This window comes from Amblyomma mixtum, chromosome 2 (assembly GCF_055824585.1).
Source record: "Amblyomma mixtum isolate Tamu chromosome 2, ASM5582458v1, whole genome shotgun sequence".
Taxonomy (NCBI): Eukaryota; Metazoa; Arthropoda; class Arachnida; order Ixodida; family Ixodidae; genus Amblyomma; species Amblyomma mixtum.
Genome location: NC_143013.1, coordinates 239,491,261 through 239,506,308, shown reverse-complemented (window position 1 = coordinate 239,506,308; position 15,048 = coordinate 239,491,261). Strand labels below are relative to the sequence as shown.

The following is a 15,048-nucleotide window of genomic DNA, read 5'->3' as shown; positions in this document are numbered from 1 at the left end:
CGTGTAAGCTACACCCTGGGTATCAAAGAGAGGGGAATGGTGCTGCGCGGCCCCATGACGACGACCGGCGTGCAGAACGGGGGTCATGTTGGACGGAAGGGGGAGGATCCGAAGATTGGGAGCCGGGGTGGGAATAGGAGAGGTAAACGGGGCGCAGGGAATGGGCGAGATACCCGCTTGAGTCAGTAACCACTGACCCTGACGGGTAAGGGAAAGCCGGGCAAGCTGCGAGTCATGATGGAGAGAGAGAAGAGAACGAAGAGGATGAAACAGGCCTGTTGCAAAGATCTTTGCAGTAGAGGTAGTGATAGGGAGGTTGAGAGGTGCCTTGTAGAGGCCCACAAGGACAGTCTCAAGAGCGTTAAGTTGAGTCTGATTGAAGGAAACGTAGGGTGCAAAGTACAAGACCTTGTTGAGGGCCAGCGCATGGCCAACTCGGCACGCATGAGCCTCGTGGAGACCTGAGCGCCGAGTGACCACGCGCCGCAGGAGGTGAGTTACGGAATGGCAGGTGGTGACAGCGTGGTGGAGGGCTTGCACGTTCTTGGCTGCATGCAAAGGAAAGCCAAGAACTTTGCACTGCGTGACGACAGGAATGGGAGAGCCAGAAAGGTGGAGAGAGCCGAAGTGCTTGTGTGAGCGCTGGTATGAGGGATGGTTGAGATGGGCCTTCGTCATCGTAGCGAAGACTTCGGGCTAACTTAGCTCTAGCGACCCTTCACCACCTCCGCAGCTTCCCGTCTTCTCCCCTCTGCGCCTCTAGTCCTAAAAATAAAAAGTCCACCTCTCACTGCAGAAGGACAAAGGTCCATCACCATCACTTTCCGGCTTAGCCTCTGCCGCAAAGCCACAGAAAGTTGTCGAGGAGCATAAACTGCGCTGAAGCAATAGCCTGGTTTGTCAATATGTGCTCTCGTTCTTCGGGAGCACAATCAAATTTTCTCATGAAACCAACTTAGTGAAATTGGTGAGTGAAGGCATTCGGCAGTTAAACTGAGTGCGGTATTGTGATTTTTATCCTGCTTTGTTAATTTCTGTAACCGCGTGTGATCCCTAGTTTTGTTTATTTTCCAGGAACCCCTTCTCACTCTTCTCTTTCCGAACTCAACCAGTAGCAGTGGCTGATGGTAGAGAAATGCAGTCCTTCAGGATACAGTGCGTGAAATAAAATTGTGGCACTGAAAGATTACGCCTGTTTACAAACTGAAATCTGCAACAATAAATTGACTCGAAGCTTCGACATTTAAAACTGATGATTTCTTTCTCGGCGAAGAAAATTAGACATGTTAAGAGAAGACCTATACTAAGAGCTAAAGCTTGGGAGGGGGATACAGGGAGGGAGCATTTTTAAAAGCAAGGCTAACTAAACGATACTGTCAGTACGTTCGAATATGGGCAATTGTTGCGTCATGATAGTGAAGCGTAGCCGGAAGCCGAATGCCGGAACTCCGCAACCGCACGCTACAGACCCCCGGTACACCTGCAGACGACAACCATCAAGCCAAGCAATTTGGCCCGGCAGTTCTCTGTTCCGGTTTCCTTTGCCGCCCTCTCCAGCGGGACTGACGACCACAATGCTGAAGACTGGCTTACATCCTACGAGTGGTTGAGCAGGTACAGCCGGCCAAATCTTTAGCTGGCGTGTGTGACGGCCGCGTTTTCAGTGCTCCCACAGACTATGACGGAGCAATCTTGTGAAAATATCAAACGTAAGCACAGGCTCACTAAGTCCTTGCTTAATATTGAGCTTTTCGCAAGATTGCTTGGCAGTAAAGCAAATCAGCCCAGAAAAAGCGGCCGTCAGGCACGCCAGCTAAAGATTTGGCCGGCTGTACAACAAGTGGGACAACGCTAAGAATTTGAATAACATCTTCTATTTGAGCGAGCTTGAGAACCAATGGTATCGCGAACCAGTAGCATCGCAACCACGAAGACCTCTACATGCGGGCCACCTGCAAGATGTACCTCCCCGAAGATGTACAGCCTTTGTAAAAAGTTTGGATCCCAGGGGGTTTGCTTCTGAAGCACACTGTCTGGTTCGTAATGCATCACCAGCGCTCCAAATTTGCTGAAGGTAAAACGATTTCTGGTCCTGCCTCCTCCAATGGGTAGGACTACCACGAATGTTACAGGAGTCCCACTGAAAGGCTTAGAAGCAAACCCACTTGGCTCTAAACTTTTGACAAAGTCTGTACCTCGTGGGTGGTAACATTACCAGGCAGCGATGCATGTTCTGGTGTCCAGACTAGCGTATTTTTTTTGTTTATTACATGACGAGCTACAATTGTCACCAAAAACAGCAGCAGGTGATTCAGAACAATGCACCGCGGTGGCTCAGTGGTTAGCGCGCTCGGCTACTCAGCCAGAGTGCCCGGGGTGGTGGGGAAAACTTTTAATTGATCAAATAGACTTTGGGAGGCACAGAGTGGCCCCGCTACACGGTCGGCGTCCCCAGTCCGGGACACCGCATGACGAGGCCCCGTCTCTCACACGTTTCACCAGAGCCCTTTGGGACTCAAGCGAGGAGCAGTTGAGGAGGGCAGTCTCCCATGCCTCTCTGGAAGGGGTAGGGGAAGGGCGATCTGGGGATTTATAGTACATGCCCACACCATGTGGAAGATATCACAGGTCTAACCACAGTGCGGGCATCGGCCATCCGTGTTAGGATCGTAATGTTTTATTATTGCAGGACAGAGTAGAGTACCTGTCTGAAGGCGCCTTAAAGTTCGCTCCTCCGTCTTACTCAGCCCCTTTGCAGGGGCCGCGAAAAGGTGGTGGTTGTCGCTATAATGCGTTATTAGTTCTCTGAATCGCAGCAGCGGCTGGTTAGTCTCCGAGCCAGAAGATCTGGGATGAGGAGCCCGGTGAATAAGCGCTCGGGCAGCTGCGTAAGCGGCCTCATTACCTCGTAAGCGCTGCTGGCCAGGAGCCCAAATGTTTCTTTTCGGTGTTGGATCAGTGGCAGTCCGTCTTAGAATGCAAGCAGTTAAGAGGGAGGTCTCCCCTGCTAAGTAATGATCACATGCTTTTCGGGAGTCCGTGACGGTTATTCTCGAATTGGCGTGGGCGGCAGCAAGTGCTATCGCTACTTTCTCGGCTCGCATTGAATTCAGGGCTCGAAAGGAGAGTCCGTCAACGTGCATTGCCTGGGGAACGACAGCGGCCGTATAAAATCCCGTGGGCGATGGCCCTGCTACGTCTACATAATATACACCGGGTCGGGAGCCGTGTTGTTTCTCAAGAGCCCGAGCCCGCGCTTGTCGTCTGTTTTCGTGCAAGTCGGTGTCCATGTTATGGGGGAGCGGGGAGACCCAGAGCATATGGCGCCACAGTACTGGGATACGCTCCGCCGCCTCCTCTGGAGTGCAGTCGTGTTGGATGTGTAAGCGGTTTAGCAGGCGGCGCCCAGGAGCCGTCTGTGTGAGCCGCGCGTATTGGTTCACGAGGTGGGCCTCCCGCAGCTCCTGGTAGGAGTTTAGCACCCCCAATGCTTTGAGTTTGGCATTAGAGGTAGCCACCGGGAGATCCAGGGCTCGCTTAGTTGCCTTGCGGATGATGGCGTCTATTCGCGCCTCGTCTTGCTTGGTAGTGCGGAGATATGGCACGGCGTAGAGGATCCGGCTAGTCACGAAGGCATAGACGAGCCGAAACGCGTCCCTGCCCCGCAGATCGCCCCGCTTGTTGGAAACGCGGTGGATCATGCGCCCTACCTGTTCGCCTACTCTCTTGAGTTTCACAATGGTGGAGTCCGGTCTGAGTCTGGGGTGAATGAAAAGGCCCAGAATACGGAGCTCCTCCACCTCTCTAACACGACCTCGTGACAGAGAGATGTGAATTGCTGTCCTATCCTTTGGGTTCGCTCTGACATGCAGAAGCTCTGATTTCACTGGAGCACATTGGAGCCCACAGTCAATAGCATACGCATCGACTATGGAAGCGGCCAGCTGAAGGTGCTCCTCCATGTCTCCAAGGCTACTCTCAGTGGTCCAAATTGTAATGTCATCTGCATATAACGCGTGTTGAATGCCTTTCACTCGGGCCAGTTGGCTTGGGAGGCGCATCATAGCTATGTTGAACAGGAGCGGTGGTAACACCGCTCCCTGAGGGTTACCCCATGTTCCCATCATGTAACGGCCGTATTCCTTGCCCTCAATCCGAAGAAAGGCCTGGCGATTAGTCAAAAAAATCTATTACATACCCGTATGCCTTAGCCCCACAATCGGTAGGACTCAAGTTGGCCAGGATGCTTCCGTGTTTAACATTCATGATGAAAATTTCTGGGCGCGAACAAACAAAGGACAGCGAAGAAACCACAGGACAAGGCGCTTGTCCTGTGGTTTCTTCGCTGTCCTTTGTTTGTTCGCGCCCAGAAATTTTCATCATGAACAACCTACAACTAGCCCAGCTTTCCATTGTGTTTAACATTGTCGAAAGCCATTTTCAAATCTAGGGCGAGGATGGCTTTGTCATTGTGTTGCATAGTTGTGGGTCGTATTACATCCCTGTGCAGCTGGAGAAGGACATCCTGTGCAGACATGTGGGGGCGAAACCCGAACGTGGTGACTGCAAACAAGCCCTTACTCTCCAGGTATGGAGAGAGGCGATCCCGTACCATAGTCTCCATAAGCTTTCCCGCACATGAGGTCAGTGATATGGGCCTCAGGTTGTCCGTATTCACGGCCTTACCTGATTTAGGGATAAACGTCACCAGTGACGTTTTCCACTCGGGAGGGAGTCGACGCCCGCCCCAGATCTGGTTGATGTATTCTAATAAATGGAGGTTGGCTGAGTCCGGTAGGTTCGCCAACAGGTTCATTGTTATGTGATCCCGTCCAGGAGCCGTACCTCGGCGCATTTTTTCTAGGGCCGCCTTAAGGTCGTGCAACTCAAATGGGGCATCAAGTGTTTCATTAGGCCTGCCAGAGTACATGTACTCCGGCCCAGGCGGGTACACCGTACGACAGAGATATCTGTCGCACAGAGTGGCCGCAAGTTGCGCCGTCCTACCATGATACCCTTGCAGAGCCCGCCGGAGCTGCTTTTGCGTCTCCCCTCTCGTTTGGGAGGGGTCGATTAGACTGCGAAAGAGACGCCACGTCCCCTTCGAGCTCATCTGATGTACTGCGGCGTCGCAGCGTGCTATCCAATTTGAATCTGAGAGTTCGGCAGCATACGCTGCAGCCTACTCTGTGAGTTTGGCTATGCGGTCGAGTAATTTGCGATTAGTTTGCTGCTTCTTCCACCGTTTAGTTAAGCTCCGCCGCGCCTCCCACAAATGCAGGAGGTGGGTGTCCACTGCGGGGCTCTCTTCGGTGGTTTGTAGTGTTGTGACGTGTTGTTTCTGAAAGTTGTATATGTGGTTAGCCCACTCCGCGTAGCCGCCGGAATATAGTACGGGAGGGATAGTGTGATTTCGGAATTTGTGCCAATTGGTCAGCCTGGCCTGACCCCATTTTTTGCGCGCTGCCTTTGCCACGAGTATAATCCGGAGAAGGAGGTGATCGCTGCCTAGAGAATCTCCCAAGTTCTCCCAGGCAGCCGCTCTAGCATTTTTAACTAGAGAAAGGTCTGCACACGTGTCGCGGGTTACCAAATTCCCCACTCGGGTGGTATACGTCGGGTCCGTGAGCAACATGAGGCTGAGGGTGGAGATGAGCTCCGCCAGCTTACGTCCTCTTGCTTGTTCGAAGTGGTAGCCCCAATGAAGGCTGGGAGCATTGAAGTCTCCAACGATCACTAGAAGCTCTTTGGCTGCCATTTTTATAGCGCGAAGGAAGATTTCATTGAAAGTTACGCGCGGCTTATGCGGAGGGCAGTATATGTTGAGGATATGTAATGACGGGTCGCGGCGCCTGAGAGACAATACTCGGACCATTGCATATTCTTGCTCGGTTCTCAAGTCTAAGTCGACCTGAACCACGGTGTAAGCCTTATTCACCAGGATGCACGTAGAGGGGCCCCCCTGAAAGGTGCTGTAGCCTGATAATTTAGCGTCTATGCCGGGCTCCTGCAGGGCAATTAGCGCCAGCATGTCATCTAAGGACTGCAGGTAGAGCTGGAGGTGTGACCGCTTTTTCCAAGCTCTGAAACCCCTGCAGATCCATTGGATGATCTGGCATTTTTCAAGTTTTGTTATCATTCCTATTAGATCTGGTAGCCATCTTGTTGTATTTATTTACTGGTGAGCGCACTAGCTCTGGCCAGGAGCCTGCGCAACCCCAGTGAGGGCCCGCACCAACCCACCAGCTGCCGAGCCTGAACCATGTTCCTCCGCTGCCTGACAAGAGGCAGTTTTACGTTTGAGGTGAGGGTATTCGCAGCTACTCGCGTTCTTAATTTGGGTGCTGACCCAGGGCTGCACTGCTTTAAGGACGGAGTCAGTAATCTGGGCCACAAGGTCGGGAAGTGCTTGTGTTAAAGCTGCCTTGAACATGTCCTGGAAGGACTCGCGGACTGCTGACATGATTTGATTCGGGAGGGCCGCCACTTGCTCCTCCAGTTGCTCGGTTTGGCGCTGCAGTGCCTCTAGGCCGGCGACGCGACCAGCAGTGGACACTGATTCAACTACCGTGTCCCCGCTCTGCCGCGAGACGCTAGTGAGGCAAGATGTTACGGATGATCCGTCATCCTCGTCATCTGGCTCAGCTTCTTGCATTTGTTCGGATGACCCGGCTTGTTTGGCTTCTAATTCTTGAATTTTGCGCACTAGAATTTGGTTCTGGCGCCTGAGCTCCTCTACCTGCTGCTGTAGGGCGGTTTCGGTAGGGGAGGGACGGGTAGGGGGCCCGGAGACTGCCCTACTCCAACTGCTCACTTGTGGTTGGACGGTGCCAAGGGCGGGAATTTCGTGGCGTTGAGAACCGGGCGCACCGCCTGGGTCCCGGACTTGACAGGTTTCGATGGCCCGGTTTGGGCCTCTGGTTCCTGAGCGGCTGGCGCTTTCTTGGCCTTGGGCGGAGGAGCCTGCTTGGGTCCCATCTTTGTCTTCGGCTTGGATCCGGATGGGGAGCTCGGTTTGATGGCTTTCCGGAACTGCCCGGCCCAGCCAGGAGCTCCGGTAGGATGGCCGCCTCCGCAGATGAGGCAGCTCGGAACACAGTCATGTTCCGCCGGGCCGTCAGGAGTGGCATCAGGAACCTGGACTCCGCAGCGTTTGCAGCGCCCCGGATGCGGTCGCGGGCAGGCATCGGCCCGATGGCCCACTGTGCCACAGCGGTGGCATGCAGGCACTGTTTTCTTGTACAGGCGAACAAGGAGCCGTTCTTAGCTGTACAACACCGTCCGTGGCACCTTGGTCTTCGCGAAGGTGATCACCGCAACCGGCGTTCCCCTAACTTCCGTACAGACACCCCATTTGGTTCCGCACTGAGTTTTTTTTAACGCTTTCAGATGTTTTGTCTGGCGAAACAGTCACGACGCCGCGTCAGAACGCACCGGAGAGTTTAGGGTGTCCCCGGAACGGTAGCTCGCGTTCCCCTACCGGCAGCACAATATCCCGGAGTAGCTTCTCCGCGGCGTCGACTGATTTCAGTGCACGTACAAGGAGCTAGCGTCAGTGACGGGAGCGGTCGCATACTGCGTCAGCTTTGTAACAGATCGCAATAAATTGTGATACACCAACTTTTCTCCCTGCAAGCCTGCTATCATCGTCTCCAGGAACCTCAGCGGCAACCGTCTACACCACGTTTGTTAAGGTGGGGCCAATTTTTGACCGCTTTTCGGTCATTTGCAGCTTTCGTCACGCCGCGGTGGTGCTAAGCCTAACGGCGCCAGGGCCTGCGATGGCCCCGGTCGGGGATCCCTCGGCTCTGGCGGCTCCAAATCAAGTCACCGGGTATGACCCGCAGGCCTTGCAGATCGTAACAATGGATACCCATCAATCCGAGGATACGACTCAAGGCGGGGATCCTCTACCAACCGAGGACGATTACCTTCAAGATATGGTCCCCGTCTGGCGCGGTAAGAAGAACTCGGCGGCGGCATCGAGGGACGTTGGTGCTGCTGCCACACAGCAACAGGCGCCGGCTAGCTCTGTGCATACGCAGGGCGGGAGCTCGCTGAACGCAGCCTCGAAGCGCTCCAAGCAACTCCGGTGGCGGCCGCAGAACACGCCGCGCATTGAAAAAGACGACATCGTCGTGGTGCTGAAACCAAGAATCACGGTCGACCTCAAGGCGACTATTGGTCCTGGACAAACCGGTGCTGCAGTCCGCAGCATCCTCGGGGACGACGCCAATGCGGGACTTGCGGTGTGGCCCGTTTGAGACCAAAACGTCCTTGTATGTGCCCGGGGTCGAACCCACCCGCGACTGCCGCGTTCAGTGGAGGTGAAAAGCAAACGCGCTTGTGTGCTGTGCGATGTCGGTAGACGTTAAAGATTCCTATGTGGCCAAAATTATTCCAGAGCACGCCACTACACACCCTTTTCTATCTTTCTTATTCCTTTCCCGCTTTCCTCCCTTCCCTTACTGCGCGGTTTGGGTGTCTATCAAGATGTGAGACAATTACTGCTCCATGTTTTTTCTTCAAAATATACTTTTCAAATTTTTATAACGACGTCATCCTTCAAGGCAGTTTTTAGTCGCAGAGGTCCCGGCCCCCGCCCCTGGGCGGTTTCCTCCCACATCGATAGAAATAAACGTTTTATCAATCATCATCGTCATGTTCAGGCTATTATACAAGAAGTTATTCATTATTTTTTCTCAAAACCTGCACACATGCCATGAAGACGACAGTTTTTAATGTTTGTTGTCCTAGTAAGCCTCTAAGACCTACGTTAATGTCAACACGCGTGCTTTTATTTATTAGTCCATTAGGCTGTTTGCATTCGCGTGCGACTCATGATGTGACGAAAGCATATCAGCGCTAATAGTTTAGAGGTTCCTGGAAGAAAAGAAAAATACTGAGCCAGCGCAACTGATAGCAGTGTACATTTGCCTGCGGAAGGAGACAATGTCAAGGTTAACTTGAATATTCACTTTGGATGGTAAACAAGAATACAACATTCAGGTATTAACTTTGAGACATCGAAGAGGAGTTCTTTGTTTTGCAGGGTGCGCATTTTATATAGAAAGCTTCTAAGAAATATTATGCTGCCGTTAATTTGGTGTCAAATGTTATCTCAATTTTTTCACTGTGGTTCATGAATTCTGAAACTGGTGACGGTCTCTTGCCGCTCTAAGCCGAGAGTAGTTTTTTTTTCCGTCAACCCAACCAAGCAAGGAAGATGCCTGTAAGGACAAACATTTTAAACCACTCCTTGTCATGACAATGTGTCTTCTAGGGCATAAGAAATCTTGTTCCGTTCAAACACCATATTATCTTATAATTGCTATTTATTGTGTAGGCGCTTGACGTTTGTTACTCAGCTATTAGAAGCCAGGAAGCGGCGCTTCTTCTAAGCTAAGCGCACTGGCATCGCTGTCGCTAGCTGGCACAAGTGAGCGAAAAGACGAATCAGTCGTGAAATTCTCCATAACATTGGGCTCCCTTCTTTATTAACTGCGTGAGAAAAGCAGAACACAGCCACTCCCTCACCCGCAATTCGCGACTGGTTCTTAACATTGCTTTCTGCACACTAAAAATATTTCGTGCATAAAATATTTCATTCTCTACCAACCTACCCATTCGATATGAACGTTCCTTGTGTTGTACTTTCTCATTCCATATAACAAGTTGGTTTGGTTTGTTTACGGAGTTTAACGTCCCAAAGCGACTAAGGCTGTGAGAGACGCCGTAGTGGAGGGCTCCGGAAATTTCGACCACCTGGGGTTGTTTAACGTGCACTGACATCGCACAGTACACGGGCCTCTAGAATTTCTCCTCCGAAGAAATTCAACCGCCGCGGCCGGGATCGAACCCGCGTCTTTCGGGTCAGCAGCCGAGCACCATAGCCACTGAGCCACCGCGGCGGCCCATATAACAAGTATCAGGATATCTGCAGTGTTACGTAGTTTCAGTGTTTTTGTTCGGAAATTGGTATTTAAATGAATCTTCACTGAAACATGTGACGAATGCAAGAATGCAGTTCGGGAAAGCGCCCTGACGGAAACTCTGAAGGTGAAGTAAACTCGCACACGTTGGAAAGATGGCGCGTTCAGAAGTAAACTCGCACACGTTGGAAAGATGGCGCGTTCAAGCCTCAAACACAAATGCAATCACTGAAGAGATCAAAATACTCACCAGCAACGAACGCAATGGCGGATAGCAGCACAAGGACAAGTAATGCTTTCATTTTTAGCTCTGGATCTTCTTTCTTTGCAATCGATCTGGCGGTAGCTGATATTGGCGAAGCGTTTAAGTACAGAAATTTTGAGTCTGTTCCGCTTACGAGTGTACAGGTGGTGTGGTGGCGCAGAATAGTCGTTTCCAACGGAAACACATCTTCAAGTCCGTTGTTGACATCGCTATCTGCAATAACGGATGTCACGTGCCGACAACGACTACACACCTAGCTCTGTAGCCCATTTACAAAAGCCATACGAACATGGTAAATTCGTGAGTCATCGCTTTGGTAACGAGTGTACTGAAGGCTTCCGCTGAAGGTTGGCCGGAAATAAACGAATGTCATCAGAAAAATTTTCAGCCGAGCTCTGCGAAACGAATGTGTGTCAAACTTCCTGTACGTGTCATGCTCTGGTAAGCAGAGCAGGTGCGCTATCTTAACTGCGATCATATAGAAAAACAACGTGTTTACAAAGTGGGAGATACGCGGAGGGCGGATATGCATAGGGGCAGTAATCATAGCACCCGCAGGAACACATGGAAGCAAAAGATTTCAAAGCAGTTTTCCGATTACGTAGTGCATGTATGATGTCGTGCCTCAGTAAAGAACAACCAAATTCATCCTAGAGCAGTTTGTGAAAGAATTAAAGGTCATTCAGAAAGCGATGTACATTTAAAATATCTACGCATGGGAATGACTCTCAGCGCTGAGGGTACGGGACAGGACTGCGGCCCATAGAAACACAAGTAAGCAAGATTACGAAAGATATTTCTAATTTCACAGAGTACTTATGAGTGCGCCGCTTGTTAATAGTTGGCTAATGCTTTGAAAAAGATTGTGAGAATGTGTGCTACGTCATTTCGAAGCAATATTTGTAAAATGGCAGGATAAATGTATGTTGTGAAGGCGGACATAGAGAAAAAGGGGCTCTATCCCCTGGGTGCTTCTCCGAATTGCGTCATCTTCTCGCGTACTCGGGCATGCTGCGATGCTATCGTGTGTGCTTCGTTTCCTCGCAAGTACGGGCGTTCAAACTGGACACCCGAGATAAGTTTACATTGCAGAGAGTCCTCAAAGAGCGCGATAAGTGAACTGCGCACAGCAGCTTACGACTAATGCCGTACTTACACACATAAGTGACACTGTAGGACGCAGCGGCCGCAGTGGGCTTGCACCGTTTGCTGCAGTGCGTGGTTCTCTCTCGTACGCTTGCCAGCGCACTTTAGCATTGCGGTTTCAGGAAATGCTGCCTAGGCTATCTAGTTTCAACTAATGTATCAGTGAGCAAATGCAGCGCACGCGGCAAGATATCTGACCACACGAGAAGCTTCTGCGATTCAAGAAGCTCCCAGCGGACTGAATGCCTTTTAAATTATGTCGGGCTTCAAAATACAACCGTCACGGTGTTTTACAAAGATTGCTGCAAAATGACGGCATACTTTGTCGTATTCTTCTTCAAAGCGATCGCCAACTGTTAACAGCGCCCTTCATGCGTACTATGTGGAACGAGGAAAGTGTTATTTTTGTGAAAATTTTCTTCCCATAATTTCCTTGGGCAACGCTTCAATTCCGTACCACCCCCTCCCCTCCACACAAACAGGAATTATTCTCACGCGCGCCTAATGCAACGTCCTGAAAATACATAACCCTAGAACCGCGTCTAGGGTTAATTTGCTTGCTCTTCACGTAATGACACCATAGGTGCACTGTGAGATCAGAAAAGAGCTTTGAAAATTTTTGCTTCAATGTGTTCCTCTGGGCTCTAACTTTACTTTTCGGTCCCAAGCTTTTCAACAGTCACTCCAGCCGGCGACAGTAGCGCCGCCACATCTTGCTTACGTCGCACGCGTTGGTCTACATTTAGCTGCTCCAAGTCATGCCGCCACCGGCATAGCTTGACGGTCTGGCGCCAAGCCAGCAGAGTTGGCAGGAGTAGCGACGCAATGGTGTTTCGTACCTTTTAACTTTTCTATCTGTTCGTACAGTGAGTGGAAGGCTTTGCAAAGAAACGCATGTTGAACTAAAGGACAGGAAAAAAGATGATAAGGCAATCTTTTTTTTTCATTAATCAAAAACGGTAAGAAATTCAAGATTTGAAGTGTGATTCCACATAACATTTGCCAAGTTAACAGAACAAAAAAAATTCAGAGGGGAACTTTGATGACCTAAAGTGCGGTGAAGCGAAAGCCTTTAGCGCGGTTTTGCTGCTTGTGTCACTTATGCGTGGTTAAGATGCTAATTAAGTACAAAGTTATTTGTGAATCTTAAATGCTGGAGACACTGCAGGGCGTTTGGGAGGCATCTGTCTGATTCGACGCCTTTCTGCAAACACTCTCCAGCATCCTAGACAAGGAGACCTACATATGCGTTGGCAGGAAGTATTGTAGAGATTAGCACGCGCGGCTCCGGAACGGAAGGATGATGGTTCCAACCCCATTATGAACAAATATTTCTTTTCTGGTCGGACTAGAATAAGCGTGACAGCTCTGCTGGCAACCTTCTTTCGGCAACAATGAGGCATTAAAGGTTTTCGCCTTAAAATATGCTTTAGAGAGCAGACGCTCAGACCTCACCTTATATGCTCAAGATTTGTTACGCTTACAAATTGTGGTACACATTTCTTAGTGACATATGTTGAGGTTGCGGAATAACTACTTATGTCATGCATTATCTCAAAGGTTCATATTTTCTTTCATGGCTATCAAAAAATTATTCGGCTTGTTCCAGCTGGCGTCGACGGGTTTTATTTCACAGATGAACTGTTACAAATGCTTCCAGGGGAGTGCTTACTAGGAGTTTTATGCTACTATTTTGTTAGAATTTCGATGCAAAGTTGTTTTTTCTCCTTTCAGGAACAACGATGACACTGTTGCTCGTCGGAGGCTACGTCTAATTAGCGGAAAGGTTGACTTGTGGTTGAGCGAGCCCTGGCCAAATTTGAGGCAGGGAGTTGCTAGTGAGGGGAGGTGAATAACTGTAACAGGCGACAAGTGAACTATTAGACATATTCAGCCATTTTACTGTCACATCTACCGTTTTTTGACGTCCACCTGTATTTATGCCATGACGCCGCCGCCGGCATCCCTATTTCTCAAAAAGAATATTTTTTAATATGCTTTTCACCGTCACCAACACAGACTAGATATGCAGCGTTTTCCTAAACCTAGTCGAACGCTGAACAGTGCATACTTTCGCCGCCACAGTCCAAGCCATAACGCTCTGCTCCACAGATACCGTAGAGCACGTGCTGATAGGATTCAGATATGTGGGTTAGCGACCCTAAAAAAAATAACAAGAGAAAATGGAACAAGGCTGCATGTCACCTCAGATGCATATTGGCGTGCAACAGCTGGCCACAATGCGAGGAAACAGCGTCAGCTGCGATGTCCGCAGGTCTTCCAGTTCATTATTCTTTTTTACTTTATTCCCTTTCTACCTGCAATGAAGAAAGTGGTCCGCGGGAGGTAATTACATCAAGAAATTTGTCCAAAATATTGTAACCGTCAAGACATCCGTGAATATTGTCGCGTAGTGGTGATTTCAGTCCGGCGAACAGGAACACAGCGAGAATGTCTTCGAAGCGAAACTCTTTATTCGGGCTGACTTGCGCCCGCAAAGAACCGAATCACTCGGCGGCGGCGTAGAAAGAGAAGTTTATTTTTTTCTAATGTGAACAAAAATACAATGAAAAACTGCTGAACTCAATGCTCTGATCAGTCAAGCACATGCGCAGTGACGCAGCACTGAGCACGTCAGTAAGGCAGTAAGAAAGCCGACACTCGACCGCCGCGCAGGACGATGAAATATGTCGACCATTTGCAACAAGCAACAAGCGTGCTCGGCGGTCGTCGAACAGAATGCCCGCCGCAGTCAGGCGTGCTCTTTTTAAAGCTGATAGTGAACATTCGAAATAAAGCTTGGGAAGTTACTAGAACATTCTGGCGCAAAGTAGAATCGGCTCCGCCTGGATGCGATCAATCTAGATAAATCTAGGCGCGTCTTGCGTCACAAACGAAGCGATAAAGCGGCGTGTCGGCAGCCTTGAAGCATGAACAAACAAACACTACAAAACATTACAAAGATTCGCGACAATATTAACAGCCTGCGTCAAAAGTATAATGCCATATCAAAATTTGCTACGGAGAAATTTTTGCAAACTGAGATTACGATTTATATCAATTCCAGGGGCATCATTTAAAGAACGAACGTGTCCGGGATGCAAAAAAATCGTCAGGTTACCTGCGGGGTGGGTGATCACAGTAGTCAGACCTTAAGATGACGGTCTGCTCGAAGGCACGACGATTCTTTTTGTCTTACCCATGGGCTACAACGAACGCCTTGTCCTCTCAGAAATTCGTGGTCATGGTCTTGAGTATCTTGTAGCGCGTGCGAACTAGAATCAGCATGTTGAGAGTGTTCGTCCTCTATTCGACCCGCCGCGCGTATGGGGATCAAGTTTCCCATTTGCGTAAAGCTTTCTGGGCCCGACGCTACACCTTCTGCATCCCCACCCTCCTCCAACACCACTCGTGCGCCACGTTCTTGCTTGAAAATTTGTTGTCACAGCGGCGGCCGGTGTCGCGGTAGCGAGCAGAACGCTGCGTCATACTGTGATTTCTGGACGTTTTTCTTAGACGCGTTCGGCGGGAGCTTGTTGCAACTGCACCCAATCGATCACGTTGATGTCACTTTAGAATGAAATGAAATTAAAAGAAAATAAGTCAGTCCTGCTGCTCTGAACTTCCTTTGACACTGATCCAGGAGGAAAATGCTGAATGTGGTCAAATTACGAAAGAAGGCAACCAAAGCCGTTAAATCTATAT

General features: G+C 50.1%; 1 pseudogene; it reads right to left on the bottom strand.

The window, feature by feature from the left end:
• Positions 1-2,400: 2,400 nt before the first annotated feature.
• LOC149363107 (uncharacterized) lies at positions 2,401-4,624 on the bottom strand (annotated as a pseudogene).
• Positions 4,625-15,048: the final 10,424 nt, after the last annotated feature.